Source organism: Rhinichthys klamathensis, unplaced genomic scaffold (genome assembly GCF_029890125.1).
Source record: "Rhinichthys klamathensis goyatoka isolate OS25496 unplaced genomic scaffold, OSU_Roscu_1.1 h1tg000076l_1, whole genome shotgun sequence".
Classification (NCBI taxonomy): domain Eukaryota; kingdom Metazoa; phylum Chordata; class Actinopteri; order Cypriniformes; family Leuciscidae; genus Rhinichthys; species Rhinichthys klamathensis.
The window spans coordinates 1,809,725-1,829,239 of NW_026606618.1; the positions used below are offsets into that span (position 1 = coordinate 1,809,725).

The following is a 19,515-nucleotide window of genomic DNA, read 5'->3' on the forward strand; positions in this document are numbered from 1 at the left end:
GAGAGAGAGAGAGAGAGAGAGAGAGAGAGAGAGAGAGAGAGAGAGAGAGAGAGAGAGAGAGAGAGAGAGAGAGAGAGAGAGAGAGAGAGAGAGAGAGAGAGAGAGAGAGAGAGAGAGAGAGAGAGAGAGAGAGAGAGAGAGAGAGAGAGAGAGAGAGAGAGAGAGAGAGAGAGAGAGAGAGAGAGAGAGAGAGAGAGAGAGAGAGAGATAAGAAAAGGAGTAGTGAGAGTAGGGAGGGGGTAATCGGACCTTCCCCAGTGATAAAAACCCCCAGCGGGATTCAGCTCTCCGCCGCTCCACTCTCACCAACAAGAACCATGTCAACTCCGTCCCTGCTGAGGTCTCTATTTTTAATCCCTGTGCCCGAGTTGCCTGAGGCATAACACAATGAAGGGTCAAGTTAAAATGAGGTTTCGAGAAAACGGCCTGGAAGGGAATGTACTGAATTATCGTTGGACCTTGCTGGACATGGTGTTAGTACAAGAGACGCTAGGGGAAAAAAAGGCTAAACAAGGAAAAACTTAAAGATAGATCATACAAACATGGACACACCTGTACGTTAGGCATTTGGACACACAAATACGCATTTCAAATGAATAAAAAGCCGGTAGCCAGTTTTGCAGACCATACACTTGCGAGGACATCAACACTGCCATGATTAGAAGCTCCATTCGATGACGAGCATTGGCAATTATGGGACTGACAAGTCTCTGCTGAAATGGAGTCTGAATGTGGCCTTTTCCCCCGCTGGCCTGATACAGCTGCATTAAATAAATAAATAACTACTAGTGAACCACTTATGGAAAAGGTCAATGTTTCCACTGGGTGCGCAATGCTTGCTAGCGTCTGACTTATCGGGAGAGACACGTATGACACTTGAACCTTTGTGCTTACTCATCCCAGTCCTCCCAATGTAGGTTTGTTGACTTCAATAGACCTTTTCCCGCCAATCCCGCGGCGCCAGGATCTGATAATGTGTGCAAATGAGTCACTCGTGCCATTCGCCTTCAATATTTATATCGATGACAGGGCCCATTGTGTGATTTTAAATGCCAGCGAAGTTGCTTCACAAGCTTTCAAATGGAAGCCCATGGCCGCCGCCTTGAAAATCCTAACAAAGCTTTTAAAAGATGCACAAGCATGCCCTTTTCGAAAAAACAAAAGCTGAGTAATGAAAACATGTCTTAGTTTGAACATGAAAACACGTTCTACGATATTTACCGCCTCACTATTAGCTTATATCTTGAGTCTGATTCTGTGCTGTCAAAGATAGCACACACTAGAGCTGCACAATTAATCTCCATTCTATTTACAGCGCAGTAAGCTAATTGCCTGTACAGAATATGATGGCATTATAATATAACAATGCAACATGTAACGATAAAGTTGGCAGTGGCTTCATAAATTAATTAAAAACATAAAAAAACAAAGTAGCCTACACCTGATGCACATATCTTTGTTCTTCATTTTCTAGAACAAGAGTTTAAGGACCTTGCTGTATTTTTGTGTAATTAATTGAGAGAAAGTACTCCGCCATCTTACTCCGACGAAAGTGACTTGAACGCACCTGCCGTCGTAAACACAACTTCCCACCTCATACATACGAACTTCCCAGGAGGACTTGAACGCACCATATGTCTATTAAACAAGTACGATCACAGCGAACATTCAGATTTGCGCTGCCACTGAGCCAGACAGAGCAGTTGATGTATAGATATGACAAAGAGTCTTTTCAAACACACAGTATCATTATTTCTGTGTTAAAATCAAAGAAGTACTGGGATAAAATTTTGGATATAAAAACTGACGTCTACGTATAGCGATCAAAATACAGTAAATGTCATTTTGAAAGTAACTTAACGCTTCAAATAAAGATTGCATCAATTAGTTACACCAGTAGGTGGCATGACTTTTAGAAATGTATTTGTCATTGATTCATTTAATATTTTTAAAATAACAACTAAATTTGTCAGAACCTCTAGTAAATAATTTTTTTTTTTTGCTGTCTATTCAAAATCGTGGGAGAATAGTAACCTCTATTTGAAACCAAATAACAAATACAAAAATGTATCCAGAATCGTGCAGCTACAGCATACAATAACTTCAATTGTGTGATTTCAAATGCTAAACATAGTTGCTTCACAAGCTTATTGAAAATCTAAACCAAGCTATTAAAAATTTCATAAGCATAAAAACATGCCTTGTCCTGAAGCTCAATTGTCCATTATTAGCTTATAACTTGCTACTTATATCCATTATTTTCTAGCCTAGCTTATGGTAACATCATCAACCTATATCTCATGTCATTTTCATTACTCCATTAGCCTAGCTAACTAGTATCTTCATTACTTATTAACATAGGTCATGCTAGCATCATCAACCTATATCTCACATCATGTTACCATATATCCTAACCTAATATTTATTAGCCTAGCTCATGCTATGTTCTATACCCTATAGCTCACACCATCTTCATTAGAATCTTAATCTATAGCTTACGATTAACTTATTTACCTGTGGTTGTATCTCAATCAGCTCTTTAGTTCAGTAGTCAGGGCACTGATCAGGGAGTCGGCCATTTTAAGCAAAATCCTTCCAGTGCACTGAGACATTGGGTGCTTCTCAATACTCAAATTGATGCTTACTCGCTTCTCCGTCCCCCAGCCTGTGACCTGGAAACCAATCAAAGTTAGCCATCATGAAGGACATCCAAATTCTCTATTTGCACCGCGAGGAGACGAGAAACGAGGACGCTTCCAGAGAAGCCATGAGCGAGGATGCACAGGTGTGTCCTATGCGGAAGTCTTTCTTGTCAAAAACCCCCTTCACCTCTGTCACAATCATTTTAATTTATGCTTTATCCTTTTAGTTTAAATAAACCATACATCTCACATATTTCAACAGGGCATCTTGCTTTTATAATTATTTATTATGAATTTCTTAAATAACCAAACTTCAGCAATATAAAGGTAGATCCCTTGAGCGCAGCTGATGATGCTTTTAAGTGATGCTCGATTAAGCAAATATTTTCTTTCCTTACATCCTTCCCTGGCATCTTACCGGGGTGGAGCTGAGACGTGAGGAAAGGAGGCGACAAAAGGAAGCGAGGGTGCACACATTTAGAAATGAGAAGCACCTATAGACTCCCTAAGAAGTCCCACAATGCATTGTGAAAAACAAGGAGCAATGATGCTCACTATGTTCCCACAACGGAAGCTCTGAAGTGCGAAACAAATCATGCAACTGCGCGAGCCAACTGACTACACATAATGACATAAAGGTGGTTTTAAAAAAGAATACAAACCATTATTAAATTTTATGTCAGCATAAACATACATCACTAGACAGGTAATGAACAAATTCAAGTTATATTTTTAATTTATTTACAGCTGAAATGTTGCACCCTATGTAACAAGCAAAGTATTATATAACATTAAACATATATTATAATAAAGATATCAGTTCTGCATAAATACCAATACAGTAATGTTGTACAATGAGGGCGTTGTCATGTCGCAGCGAATCGAGTCGAGTCCTCAGATTCCCAATGTGTAGTGAGCCAGGATCCCAAATTGGTGTCACGATGAGGAAGCTAGGGAGCTGATTGAGATTTCATTATATAAACATATATAGCCTACTACATCATATTCATTAGCTTATAAGCCTAGCTCACAATATATTCTATAACCTAAACCTATGACAATATCTTCAGTAGCTTATCGCAATATCTTCAATAGCTTATTACCCTTATTAGCTTATTAGCCTTCCTTATATCTTATAGCCTATTAGCATTTACTGTAACTGACATCTTTAAACTTAATTAGCCTAGCTCATTCCATGTTCTATAACTTATCGCTCACAATAACTTCAATGGCTAATTTGCCTTTTTTATATCTTCATTAGCCTATTAGCATATATCCCACAACATCTTCATAAATATTAACCTATAGCTCACGCCTTCTCTATAAGCCCACAGCTCACACAACCTTCATTGACATATAAGCACAGAGCTAACAATTGTAACGGGATATAATTCTGTTTTGTAGAATATGAAAAGTTCTGTGAAATGTCTAATTGGCCGCTGCGGATTTGGTAAAAACAAAAACAAATTCCATCTCTGTGAATGCGAGTCATCGACTCAGCTAGGAGAGGCTGTTTTGTAAACATGTTCCATCAAAGTCAATCACGACTACGACTTTTGGGACTTCCTAATGGTGCAAGAGATCCAAGTGTTTCTATAGGGAGTATGGAGGAATGCGCTTTTACAGCAACCATGAAAACTGAACCTAGAAAGACATCAAATCAGTTGTAACGGAGACTAAATAACTTGCATCAATGAGACAAGCGAGAATGTATTAGCAAATAAACACACCAAAAAGGACAAGCGAATGCAAGGACTGTCTTCAAGGATAAGTTGCTAATTCACAAATCTAATGAAGCTAAAGAAAGCAAATGTTATTCTTTCCCCAACACACTGCAAGTCATTCAGCTCTAAATTACTTTCAATTTAAAACATTTAAATGTGCCATAATCAATAAGATGTCTGAGAACATACTGTACTTCAAATCTAGAGTAACACATGGGCTGCTATTAGAAATGTGAGTAGCAGAAAAAAACATTATATATATATATATATATATATATATATATATATATATATATATATAGATACGAAGCAGATAGCATTATATAAGAATTTAAATCAGAGCGAGAATATATATATATATATACACATACATAAACTAGCAAAATACTATAAATAATAAAATAATGCATTAATAAATGTAAATAAATAACTACATTACAAATAATCAGACAAATCTTCAATGTTAGCATAACCTAGCATAACGTGTTGCTATTTCAATGCAAAAACAGGAGGTTATGGGTTAATATTAATATTATGGGTGTATTCACACCAGGAAAGTCCGATAGTTCACTTGCTTTGGTCTGGGCCAAATATATATATATTTTTTTTTGGTACGGTTCGCTTTCACACTGCTCTTTTTGCAAGTGAACCAAAATTTGAAAACAAAACCACACGTGTGCTAAGGTCGTCCATTCATTGGACAAGGATTCTCAAGTAGGGAAATCAGGAAGTGCAAAAAAGGCTCAGCATGGAGATATTTCGTACTGCAATATTTGTTATTTTACTAATTTTGTGTTATTCTGTACAAACGCAATATGAAGAAACTGCGCAGAAGACGGATAAGGTATAACGTTTTCATTCATAGAGAGGGGCTATGTTCACACATTCAAATAATGAGATTCTTATTGTATATACTGCTAACAAGTGCTGTCAATGTTAACGCTTGCGATCAAGTTTGTCCAGTTTAACGCAGCATCATCCTTGTATTGTAACTATCGTTACATTATATGAACTGCAAAAGCTTTTTTTGCATCTATGCGCGATTAGACTAAAGAGAACGTGCTGTATGTGAGTGTCCTGATGCACACACTCATTCATTCATTCCATTCCAATGATGCACACACGGCGCGCAACAGTATCATGTGGCCAGACAGCGCGCCGGAATGGAATTCTCTTGAACAACAATAACACAAACCATTATGCCAAAATCTCCGACTACGGAAGCCTGTTAACTCAAAGGCGCAGTGCTTTCCTGCAATTGGGTCGGTTCATGTTCACACCGTAAACGAACCGTACCAGAGTTCGTTTGGAACCGTACCGAGACCACCTCTTCAGCTGGGTCTCGGTTCGGTTGTTTGGTCCGCACCCGAGTTCGATTGCTGTATTCACACCTGCCCAAAAGGTCCGCACCAAGGGGGGAAACGAACTAGAGTTCGATTCAATCGAACCAAACAAGGCAGGTGTGAATACACCCTAACTTTTAATTTTTGTTCCTCACACAAAACTATTGTATGCGTTCAAACAACTTGTATGAATTATTTTAGGATACTTTATGTGTGTTTTTTTTTTTTTTATCGCTTTTGAATTTTGACAGTATAATTTACCATTGTTGTAAAGAGCAGCTCTGACATTCTACCAAATACCTCCTTTTGTATTCCAGGGAAGAAAGAAACAATTTGAGCTTGGAACGACATGAGGGTGAGTAATGATGACAATCTCTTTAAATATCATCAATCCATTTTCTAAAACAGCGTTGAAAACAATCCATCTTACAGTACAACAACCTTCACTTCAGATTCCCCCCGAGAGGTTTCAATTCACAGCCTACAACACCAGATCGAAATGAAGCAGATTCTTACTCCTTCAAAGACAAAACCATTCGAACAAAAAGCCACCATGAAGGCTGAAAGTGTGATTCTATGATTCTCAAACCAAGGCCCACATTTTTGTCTTCGATTTGTGACACTGATCTCGAAGCAGATGTCCCTTTATCATAAGAAATTAGAGTCAGATGATTGCAAAAACAGTACTGATCTAGATTCAGCACTCCAACACTAATAATTCAAACAGTCTCTATTTTCCCCAGATGGATTTCTCTGCTATACAGTGTGTGATTGACAGACGGATGACACACGCTTGCACTTCAGTAGCTACAGATGGAGGGGAAAAAAACTTGCCTGTTCCCGCTGAGCTTACTGAAGGAGAACCTGGCTTGCGGTTCCTGCCCTGTCCTGCTTTTCATGTCAGACTCAGTGCTTGGGGATTTAGAAAGACACGTCAATCCGCAGAAAAAGTCTCAGGGTGTGCCAAAAAAAGCAATGTACATTGGACCCTACTATCCTTAGATGAAACGGCAAGTGTAACTGGAATTTGCGGTGCAGACTCTGAAATATATATCAAAGAGTGAAGCTTTTAAAAGTGGAGATCTCATATCACACACATCAAAGAATTTAGGCTACATAATGTTTGGACCCGCAACACTGTGTCACCATTCAATGCAGAGCGCTTCATTCAAGGCATCCCACCCTAAGCATGTCTCTTGAATTATACATCAAGCAGATGGTGTGCAGAATCGTCAAGGTAAAATCTTAAATAATTCAATGCAGGCAAACCCCCAGATCACCCCCGCCGCATTTTTGTTTACTGTTGGTTTTGCCAAGCAGGGATTTGCAATGATAGCAGCAGTGTGCAGCAACACGCCAACGAGAGATTCTGCTGACCAGGGACGAGACGTGCACAACATAACTTTATTATACTTTCATATTTGAGGGGACAGATGTTCCGGCGCATTTTTTATTCTCTGGCTTATGCCAGGAGTCTCAATATCAAAAGCAGCTTAGAATGAAGTGCCAACATGATTGCATGGAAATAAAGGAATTGCATTGACACAGATCTAACTCGTCCTTTGCTGAATGTACATTTCAATCTATAAACTAAAACAAATGATAAAATATAAGGGGTGTAACGATACACGTATTCGTATTGAACCGTTCGGTACGAGGCTTTCGGTATGCATTTTTGAACCGAACGGTTCGTTGGACCATTTTTCCTGCCCACCAAAATTTCGTTATTTCAAATATAGGCGCGTCGCGCGTGGCAAGCACGCTCATAATGTAAGAGACGCTGGCGTGACCACAACATTGCCCAACATCAAATGGAAAATGTAATGTAAGCGGAACGAAACTGAGCCACTCGTTATTGTGTTTGACGGACCGTTTATCAGTTTGGACCAATGCAGCGCGAGCCGATCTTAATCATCATTCAGCACTGTTACTACGAACACAGCGAAATCCAGTTAAGAAAATTTTTGAATTCGCCACTGAAGTAATAACATCGCTGCGAGATCTAGTGAGAAAATCACATTTCTCTGTTATTAACGGATCAAACAGCGCTGACGTGGAAACCAGGAAGAAACATTGTGCCATGAATGAACTATCCAGTGTCCACAGATCAGCAGCATTCACCATGGATTTACTGTAGTAACACTACTGACTGTAACCATGGAAGTTTGGCAGGAATAGTAGGCTATAATGCTTTCAAGTAACATTACATCGGTTTTATTTTGACATTATGAATACAATTGCAGCCCTAAAATGTTAATCTGAACTAAAATAAACCTTTGTTTATAACTACTACAATATTATATTTTGTCCAAGGAGCTGTTTTGTTTTATATGCTCCTAAGAAAAGTCAAGTATAGCTCCATCATTGCTCAAAGTAAAAAAATATCATACTTTATGATGTTAGTTTTAATAAAAATATAATTAAAAAAATTAAATCAAGGAAATTTCTCTGGCATTTCTTTCTTTTTTCTGTATCGAAAATTTACTGATATAAAAATATATAATTATAAAAATTAATAAATGTTTATCATGTTTATATATGCATAAGTGTCATTTATTAGTTTACATTTATTAATATTTTATTTTTTACACAAGTGTTTATACATATAGCACAAGTATATAATTACAAGTACAAGTATATAACTATAATAAATTGACACTAGTAAAAAATTTAAAATAATACATGAAAAAAAATATTTATAAGTTGAGATTATATATATATATATATATATATATATATATATATATATATATATATATATATATATATATATATACACACACTCACCGGCCACTTTATTAGGTACCCCATGCTAGTAACGGGTTGGACCCCCTTTTGCCTTCAGAACTGCCTCAATTCTTCGTGGCATTGATTCAACAAGGTGCTGGAAGCATTCCTCAGGGAGTTTGGTCCATATTGACATGATGGCATCACACAGTTGCCGCAGATTTGTCGGCTGCACATCCATGATGCGAATCTCCCGTTCCACCACATCCCAAAGATGCTCTATTGGGTTGAGATCTGGTGACTGTGGAGGCCATTTTAGTACAGTGAACTCATTGTCATGTTCAAGAAACCAATTTGAAATGATTAGAGCTTTGTGACATGGTGGAAGTAGCCATCAGAGGATGGGTACATGGTGGCCATAAAGGGATGGACATGGTCAGAAACAATGCTCAGGTAGGCCGTGGCATTTAAACGATGCCCAATTGGCACTAAGGGGCCTAAAGTGTGCCAGGAAAACATCCCCCACACCATTACACCACCACCACCAGCCTGCACAGTGGTAACAAGGCATGATGGTTCCATGTTCTCATTCTGTTTACGCCAAATTCTGACTCTAACATCTGAATGTCTCAACAGAAATCGAGACTCATCAGACCAGGCAACATTTTTCCAGTCTTCAACTGTTCAATTTTGATGAGCTCTTGCAAATTGTAGCCTCTTTTTCCTATTTGTAGTGGAGATGAGTGGTACCCGGTGGAGTCTTCTGCTGTTGTAGCCCATCCGCCTCAAGGTTGTGCGTGTTGTGGCTTCACAAATGCTTTGCTGCATACCTCGGTTGTAACGAGAGGTTATTTCAGTCACTGTTGCCCTTCTATCAGCTCGAACCAGTCTGGCCATTCTCCTCTGACCTCTGGCATCAACAAGGCATTTCCGCCCACAGAACTGCCGCTCACTGGATGTTTTTTCTTTTTCGGACCATTCTCTGTAAACCCTAGCGATGGTTGTGTGTGAAAATCCCAGTAGATTAGCAGTTTCTGAAATACTCAGACCAGCCCTTCTGGCACCAACAATCATGCCACGTTCAAAGTCACTCAAATCACCTTTCTTCCCCATACTGATGCTCGGTTTGAACTGCAGGAGATTGCCTTGACCATGTCTACATGCCTAAATGCACTGAATTGCCGCCATGTGATTGGCTGCTTAGAAATTAAGTGTTAACGAGCAGTTGGACAGGTGTACCTAATAAAGTGGCCGGTGAGTGTAATATATATATATATATAAACAAACAAATAATTCATGGCAAGAACAGAATAGTTGGACCTGGTGGACAATTAAATTGACCAAAAAAATAAAAAATGGAGATACTGGGACCAGGATATCATAGAGACTTGTGGATAGGCTCTTTTGGCTTAGGATAGAAACTAACAACCTAGCAATTGACACTGAACTGTACGAAACACATATTAATGACCGTGTACTTGTCAGAAAATGGGCGCTGAATTGAACCATGAGCTTTGTGGTGTCCCAATTTACCACAAGCAACACAGGGCTTGAGGATAGGTGTCAGAGAGAGACTGAGAGAGACAGACTAGAGAAAATGAGTAAAAACCACAAAGACAGAGAGGTAGTTAGTGAAGAAAAGAACAGAGAAAGTGAGAAAGAGAAATAGAGAGAGGGAAGGAGAGAGAGAGAGAGAGAGAGAGAGAGAGAGAGAGAGAGAGAGAGAGAGAGAGAGAGAGAGAGAGAGAGAGAGAGAGAGAGAGAGAGAGAGAGAGAGAGAGAGAGAGAGAGAGAGAGAGAGAGAGAGAGAGAGAGAGAGAGAGAGAGAGAGAGAGAGAGAGGAAGAGGAAGCTGTAATGAAGTGTCATAATTTACCAGTCATACTACAGATGGCAAGTCGGCTCCTTGCTGCTTTTCATTGTTCTATGCCAAAGAGTTGGTGGAGAGCAACTGTCAGTCCTTTGAAAACAGCCGTGGAGAGAGAGAGATGCATTCACTCAACCTGTCATTTCACCCACCATTATGTTCCCTTTAAAAAAAATTGTTTCTGCTCGTCATCGCAGAGGAAATAATTGGATGTAAAAAGCATGGTCACATTCGGGTCAGAGACACCCTTTGCCTTTCTTAAATTAAATTCAAACTGTTTGAATGTGATAAATTTCTGCCTTTCCCTTTCTCATTCCTTCTCTATTGCTAGATATTAAAACATTTTTATGATTATTATGATTTTCATAAAAGGTCTGTTTCCTTACAGCCACAATTTCAAAGGACAATTTCTCAACATATCACTACTGAGATATATATATATATATATATATATATATATATATATATATATATATATATATACACTCACCGGCCACTTTATTAGGTACACCTGTCCAACTGCTCGTTAACACTTAATTTCTAAGCAGCCAATCACATGGCGGCAACTCAGTGCATTTAGGCATGTAGACATGGTCAAGACAATCTCCTGCAGTTCAAACCGAGCATCAGTATGGGGAAGAAAGTTGATTTGAGTGACTTTGAACGTGGCATGATTGTTGGTGCCAGAAGGGCTGGTCTGAGTATTTCAGAAACTGCTAATCTACTGGGATTTTCACGCACAACCATCTCTAGGGTTTACAGAGAATGGTCCGAAAAAGAAAAAACATCCAGTGAGCGGCAGTTCTGTGGGCGGAAATGCCTTGTTGATGCCAGAGGTCAGAGGAGAATGGCCAGACTGGTTCGAGCTGATAGAAGGGCAACAGTGACTGAAATAACCACTCGTTACAACCGAGGTATGCAGCAAAGCATTTGTGAAGCCACAACACGCACAACCTTGAGGCGGATGGGCTACAACAGCAGAAGACTCCACCGGGTACCACTCATCTCCACTACAAATAGGAAAAAGAGGCTACAATTTGCAAGAGCTCACCAAAATTGAACAGTTGAAGACTGGAAAAATGTTGCCTGGTCTGATGAGTCTCGATTTCTGTTGAGACATTCAGATGTTAGAGTCAGAATTTGGCGTAAACAGAATGAGAACATGGAACCATCATGCCTTGTTACCACTGTGCAGGCTGGTGGTGGTGGTGTAATGGTGTGGGGGATGTTTTCCTGGCACACTTTAGGCCCCTTAGTGCCAATTGGGCATCGTTTAAATGCCACGGCCTACCTGAGCATTGTTTCTGACCATGTCCATCCCTTTATGGCCACCATGTACCCATCCTCTGATGGCTACTTCCACCATGTCACAAAGCTCTAATCATTTCAAATTGGTTTCTTGAACATGACAATGAGTTCACTGTACTAAAATGGCCTCCACAGTCACCAGATCTCAACCCAATAGAGCATCTTTGGGATGTGGTGGAACGGGAGATTCGCATCATGGATGTGCAGCCGACAAATCTGCGGCAACTGTGTGATGCCATCATGTCAATATGGACCAAACTCCCTGAGGAATGCTTCCAGCACCTTGTTGAATCTATGCCACGAAGAATTGAGGCAGTTCTGAAGGCAAAAGGGGGTCCAAACCGTTACTAGCATGGGGTACCTAATAAAGTGGCCGGTGAGTGTATACACACATACACATACACATATACATATACATAAACATATATATATACAAACTACTGGTCAACGTTTGTTTTTGCAGGTTAGTTGCTATAAATGGGCTGATTGGACTGTGTAAATGTTTACATAGTACTAGACTGAACTTCTATTTCAAAATAGGAAACAAAATCCTGTTTTCTCAGATTGCACTGTAAAAAAAAGCAGTGATAAATCTTTTAAGGCTATGGAGCAAAAAGTTCAGAGGAAAGCTCCAGGTTGGGCTGTGAGAGATTTGACTGTGTCTGAAATCGCCCCCTATAACCTTATTCATGATTCTCTACATTAAAGTTCACTTGAAGGAGTGAATAAAATGAGAGAGCAAATTTGGACACTGAGTGTGCCGAGTGTGCTTGCGGTTTAATAATCATTTGAAATTTAGCAAACTGGCTGCTCCAGTATATGATGAAAATATTTATCTTGAAATGTGTCATGGAAACTACATATAAACCTTAATTAAACAATTTAACATTCAGTTAAAAAGGTATTTCTACCTGTATGATATTACGCTGTAGCCGTCATATCAACAGCGGGCGTCATCTTCTGGAGAGACGAGGGAATTAATTCGCCATGTGACTCTCACAGTGCATTATGGGTATTCTCTAGCCGTTGAGTGTACATCGGTTGTACACTCGTTATTGCGGTGCATTATGGGATTGAATGAGTATACTCGATAACGTCCACTAGGGTTTTGGACACCACTACAAATGGCCATCCACTCAAATAATGCCGTATTTAAGGGTATGGGGGCGATTTCGGGCACAGCCAATGAAATGGACTGTAAAGCTGATGCGCATCAGTCCTGATAGCTTTCGAGTTTGGCTCTTGAGTGTGCGAGATGGCCCAGCATGAGGGTGCATTTAATGAGCAGACAGCTTCCCTTTTCCTTTGGTTTGTGACAAAGCATTCAAGTGACAAATGTCTCCCTGTGATCAGACAAGCATGGAGAGCCGACATTTACAGATGCTGTCCACAGCCACTGTCCAAAAGTAAATTGACAATATCTATTTGCTTGTGTTGTTACCTCGTTGGTATGAATTTCTGGTTTGTTATACTGGACAGGTTCCATTCATCTCTGGCCATTAAGCTCAGAGGCTGAGGGGCAGGAGCTTAGAGCGCATGGCAAGGAGGGAAAAAAAGCGAAATAAAAACAACTAATAAGGCCACATATCTTTAAAAGTGTGTGTAATTTTTGGGTAAACTATCCATTTGATACACAAAAACAACTAAGTAAGCCATTAATAGGAAGTGTAATTATGATATTATGGTTAAAACTAAAACAAACTAAATTAAAACATTTTCATTCACCAAAATAAAAACATAACTGAGGAACATTTTTTTTATAACTAAAATACATATTTTCTTAAATCTTAAAATAAAACAAAATAAAAATGGCCATAATTTTTTTTTTTTTTTCGGATACATGGTATTGTTATAAAACATAATTATTAATATTTTAAATCATTTACTATAAATTATTATAAAACTTTTACAACCCACCTGTATTTAACAAAAAATTCACTAAATAACACTTGAGAAACTGTTGTTAAACATTTTAAAAGTTAAATTAACAATAAACTAAATGCAGTCCAACTAACAAAAAAAGAAATCGACAAGACAAACTGAAAGTAAAATGGAAATTAAAAACTACATTTAAAAAACAAATTATAATAAATGCCCATTCACTCAAGGACCTTAACCATGACGATAAAAACATATTGTTAACACTTTACAATAAGGTTTCATTTATCAACATTGGTTAATTACATTAGTTAACAAACAATACATCTAGCATTTATTAATATTAGTTAATGTTAATATCAACATTTACTACATTATTAGAATCAAAAGTTGTATTTGTTAACATTAGTTAATGCACAAACAATGAACAAACACTGAACAGTTATATTTTTATTAACTAATGTTAACAAATATTAATAAATAGGCCTATACTGTAACAAATGTATTGCTCATTGACCACGAATGAGACCTTATTGTAGTGATCCCGACATATTTAAAAATTATTCTAAATTTAAAACAATTGCAAAAAACTTGAACGATAACGGCACAGAGGAACGATATCATTGGAATTACTTTTTTTCCACCTCATAAACAATAAAAACATACCAATCAGAATCCATTCTGCTTCAAAGAGCTAATAAAGCATTTAAAGCGGCAGACGTCAAAACTGCAGCATGTGCTTATAATAAACAGAACGCTATACTTATCTTTATAGTTATAGCTCATGGTGTGAACACCAAGTTCACAGGTTTATTTCCCTGAAATCTGACTGTGATGCTATCAAAACTTGGTAACGTTGCCTCAACCAATGGCGTGAGTTTGGGGGGGGGGGGTGTTGGCCAACCAGGAAGAAAACCTTACTGAAATGTCATTACATTGAATTTCCATTTGGTGATGCTATTGGCACCACCCACTCTACCAGCCAGGTGCTCTTACATAAATGGGCAATAGAATAAAAGTTATTCAATAGAATCTGTTTTAACAATAACTAGACACAGTATAAAATCTACACCCAATTACCAAGAATTCAATTTATCTTCAAAGCTAGGCTGTAATTCTTTTGTGCCACACCATCTGATAATTCTTAAGTAATCCATCTACACCACACTATTTTTAATTAAACACATTACTTAAAATGAAAAACAAGTCGTAAGAGTGAACACGAAACCACAAGCTTCTTTCTGCACTCGAACCGATCCATCATCCCGTTCAGGGCTCTTTGATCAGCGCATATGTTGATCTGTGTTTTCGGCTACGGGGACCTAATGAAAACGGCGAGGCAGAACCGCAGGTGGACGATGCACCGGGAGCCACGTGCGGCTGATGGTCCATCCATCATCCTTTTACACAACATCAGATTGAGCCCCTCATGCGCACTGGATCTGTCAGGATGATGGAACAGCAGCGCGGCTCCAAACAAACAGGACAGAAGTGCACAAACTCAATAAAACATCATTTTTAGCTATTATTAACTTGATTCTGTCTTGTCGACGTAAAGGCTCGATTGATTTAATTCCGGCTGCTCTCGTAGGTAAATGCACACCTTGAGCTGTAATTGCACAGGATGGTTTGAAAGATTGCTGGTGTGTGGTTGTGAGTTTACAGCTGATTTGAGGAGGTTAGCATTAAGGCTACGTGTGGCTACAAAATACAGGTTGTCGCTTCTGGAGTGCTAAATACTGGTATGTTCATAGACAGTTTGGTGACAACTGTGTTCTATATCCAAAGTGAGGAATCAAAACCAAATTTTGACAGCAAGATTGGTTGATTTGTGCTGTACAAATAGAACTTCAGTCAACTGGTTGTCAGTCACATCTGTGAAATATAAGCACAGACTTCGCACATTATGCTTTTCTCCTAATCCCAAACAGAAGGTCTACACAAGCACGGTGACTAATACAAAAAATGCTATTCAAACTCACATTTCTCGCCACAGACAACAACAAAATGTGCAGCTAAATTAATATATGTACTTTTGTTCTTTGTTTTAAATGGCCTTCTTATTTGCCCGATCTGTTAAACTTGAATAAGACATTCAGATGTTTGCGATCCACAGATAATAATACTCTGTCCCATGCATTCAAGATCAAGACTGAAGTTGAGAGGTGACTGTCTTCGTAGATCTGCATCCTCTGTATATGAGTTTAAATCGAAGTTAAAGTCATATCTTTTTAACCTAGCATTCAAGTCATCATAAATGATGTACTTATTTTAATTATTGTATATATATGATTAATCTCAACAAGGTAATGCAAATTATTATAATTGTGAGAGAAAACAAAACAAGACTGAATTGGACCAAACTGTAATGCCTCTGAGGATGAAGTACAAATTAAATCCTTAAAGAAGCAATTCACGGTGTTTAGGGACATCCACTACAGTTACTGGTTGCTATGGTTACAGGTATTACAAGACAATTTGAGATTCACAATAAATCACTCATAAACAGTTATCAATCCTCAACAGTGATTTTGTGAACCTAACCAATCATATGCTAAAAACTGGCTATGAAAGTCGAGGTAGTACTGTAATTACTTTGTCAAAAATGTCATTTAGCTGATATTTTACGCATTTGGGTAAACGACAGAACCAATGACATACATAAACATCACTTAGACAGGGTATTGATGTCTAAATGAATGCCTCAGTAAGTATGTGCTTCAGATACACAGTAGTAACAGAAACTCAAATTAGCTGACAGACTGAATTTCTGGCATATTGCGTTTCTCAGGTTTACGTCAGTTCCAGCCTGTTCACTCAGAAAATAAAGTGCAATCACACTGATAGGGCTTGACAATCTAACCTTGATTGAATTTCGCCGCCGCTTGCTCGCACTAAAACACACAAAGGACATAATTGTGAAACAACTATACGTTCGCCACTCGTAATTGGCTCAAAACTACCACCCTGCCTTTCATTCTGTCCTCACATGTGACATTTACAGACGAGGTAACAGCACAAGCTTGAGAAGAAAAATCAGGTGCAAATGTTGCATCAACAGAAGAAACGGTCTGTAAACTGTACACTCTCTGCAGCAGCGCGAGCGAACGCCTCAGGGAGGAGAGCTCCATTTTGCCTGTATTTTTCCACATGAATATTAGCATGTGGGCTAGCCTGTCTGGTTCCGCTCCAAATCCTCTGTGAATCCAATTTGTGAATCGAAGACACTCCATGCTAAGCTTTCCCATGCCTATCTGTTAGCTGAGGAGGCTAGCTGCTACCTGCAACAGCTGTTTGAGCTAACCAACGCCGGCTAACTCACAAAGCCAGTAATAGAGGAATGGATATTTCAATTCTCCTGCGGTTAATGGCATTTCTGCTGTATTATCTGGATTTCTTCACCTGTTTCACATACGGATTATGCACTCCGAATGGACAGCGGATCACATACCCGAGGCACATTCTCCTGCAAATGCAACACTACTATTACTCCCATGAAGTTGCGTTCTCTGTGAGGCTTCCAGATGAGATCCAGCGTGAACATCAGTACGATAAAGACAACACACACAGGAGGAAGGTAACAAAGCGAGGAAAGAAGGGTGGAATTAGAGCTAGACTTAAAAGGGGAAAAAATAAATATTGCGCACTTCCCTCGATTATATTAGCCAATGTGCGTTCTTTGCGCAATAAAACTGACGAACTGCAAGCCAATGTCAATTATATGTATGAATATCGGACTGCATCTATTCTTGCACTTACTGAGACATGGCTTAATGCGAATGATGCAAATGATAAACTGCATATTGATGGCTTTGGAACTCCTATACGTCTTGATCGAGATCCCATGCTTACAGGCAAACAATTGGGAGGCGGTGTCTGCTTGTATGTCAACAAAAGCTGGTGCACGACAACTGTTGTTAGAGAAGAATTGTGCAATACTGACATTGAATTGCTGGCTGTTTCCCTACGTCCCTTTTATTTACCGAGGGAATTTCCACAACTTTTTTTAATTTTAGTTTACATTCATCCCAGAGCTAATGAGTCTTTAGCTATTGAATGTATTAGGAAGACAATAGATAAACTTGAACTTATCTCCCCAGACGCCCCTAAATTTATTTTAGGTGATTTTAATCACTGCTCAATGGACAGATCTCTTAAAGGTTTTTATAAATATATCAATCGTCCCACCCGCTCAGGAAAGACACTGGATAAATGCTATGGATCAGTGTCAGATGGATATAAAGCTGTCCCCTTGCCCCCTCTTGGTTCTGCTGATCACCTTGCCATTCTATTAGCCTCAGCATACCTTCCAGTTGTAAAGAGGTCAGAGAAAATAATAAAGGACGTTAAGCAGTGGACTGCCGACAGCATTGAGGAGCTGCAAGGATGCTTTGAGACCACCGACTGGTCCATACTGACATCTTCTTCTAGTGACTTGAATGAGCAAGTGGACTCAGTATCTTCTTATATCTCTTTCTGTGTGGATAGTATTATACCGACTAAGAGGGTGACAATTTTTCCTAACAACAAACCCTGGGTGACTAAGGACCTAAAGGAGATTTTGAATAAAAAAAAGAGGGTCTTCTTTACCGGCTCGGAGCTAGAAAAGAAAGATGTCAATAGAGAGGTCAAACGTGCCATAAAAAATGCAAAACTGAGATACAAAAATAAGGTGGAGAGCACATTTGCCCAGGGCAACCTCCGTACTGCATGGCAGGGCATTAAAAGTATGGCAGCAGTTAACGTCAGTCCTTGCAGTCACAAGTCCATTCAGGTTGCAGGCTGTAACCCAACCTCACTATCTAATGACCTGAACATATTTTTCACCAGATTTGAGAAAGATAACAGCTCTGATCTCAAAAGGCTCATTTCTTCGCTCGATCCTGATGACTGTGGTATCACTATTGGAACTGGAGAAGTGATCGGCGCCTTTAAGAGGACTAAAGTAAATAAGGCGCCAGGCCCAGATAATATCTGTGGGCGGACCCTTAGGCACTGTGCTAAGCAATTGGGGGGTGTATTCCAATACCTGTTCCAGTGTTCTATTAACAACAGCACAGTCCCCCAGCTGTGGAAGCACTCCACGGTGATTCCAATACCCAAGAAGAGTACCACCAAAGTCTTGAATGACCTCAGGCCGGTGGCCTTGACCTCTCTGGTAATGAAGGCCATGGAGAGACTCATAAAGGATTACATCACCAAGGTGTCTGATCCATTGATGGATCCTCTTCAATTTGCATATAGTGTGGGCAGGGGGGTCGACGATGCAAAAATTTTCATCCTAGACAATATCCATAAACATCTGGAAACTCCAAACTCCACAGCCAGGATTTTGTTTGCTGACTTTTCGTCTGCATTCAACACCATGCAGCCACACATCCTGGCAGAGAAGCTTATTAACCGCTTTCGCCTTAGTCATCAACTTATATTGTGGATTATAGACTTTCTGACCAACAGGACACAGAGGGTTCTGGTCAATGACACCTACTCAGAAGTTCGGATTACGTCAACAGGTTCGCCACAAGGGTGTGTCCTTTCTTCCCTCCTCTTCATCCTCTACACAGATGACTGCAGGTCTACTCAAGCTAACTGTCATATTGTAAAATTTGCAGATGACACAGTCGTCCTGTCTCTGCTCTCGGGTTCCCTCCATGGTCATAGTCCAGCTCTGCAGGAGTTTGTGAAGTGGTGTGAAGAGTCCTGTTTAGAGATGAACTTGGATAAAACCAAAGAGATGATAGTGACCTTTTCACCAAAGCAAAGACAGCTGACTGAGGCAGTCAATACTTTCATCCAGGGAAAGCAGGTAGAGCTTGTGGGGGAGTATAAATACCTTGGGACTATTTTCGACAATCAGCTGAAGTTTTCATCTAATACAGAGGAAATTCTGAAGAAATGCCATCAGCGGCAATACCTGCTCAGGAAATTGAAATCATTTGATGTAAACAAGGACATTTTAACCATATTTTATTACTCATTTATTGAAAGTGTGATAACATTTTCCTTTACTTGTTGGTTCTACTCCAT

At 39.3% G+C, this 19,515-nt stretch overlaps 1 protein-coding gene across 1 annotated transcript in view; it reads right to left on the bottom strand.

The window, feature by feature from the left end:
- Positions 1 to 19,515, bottom strand: part of zgc:101566 (Transmembrane protein 263-B-like) — a 34,956-nt gene that overhangs the window by 9,078 nt on the left and 6,363 nt on the right. The gene's annotated exons all lie outside the window — the stretch shown is intronic.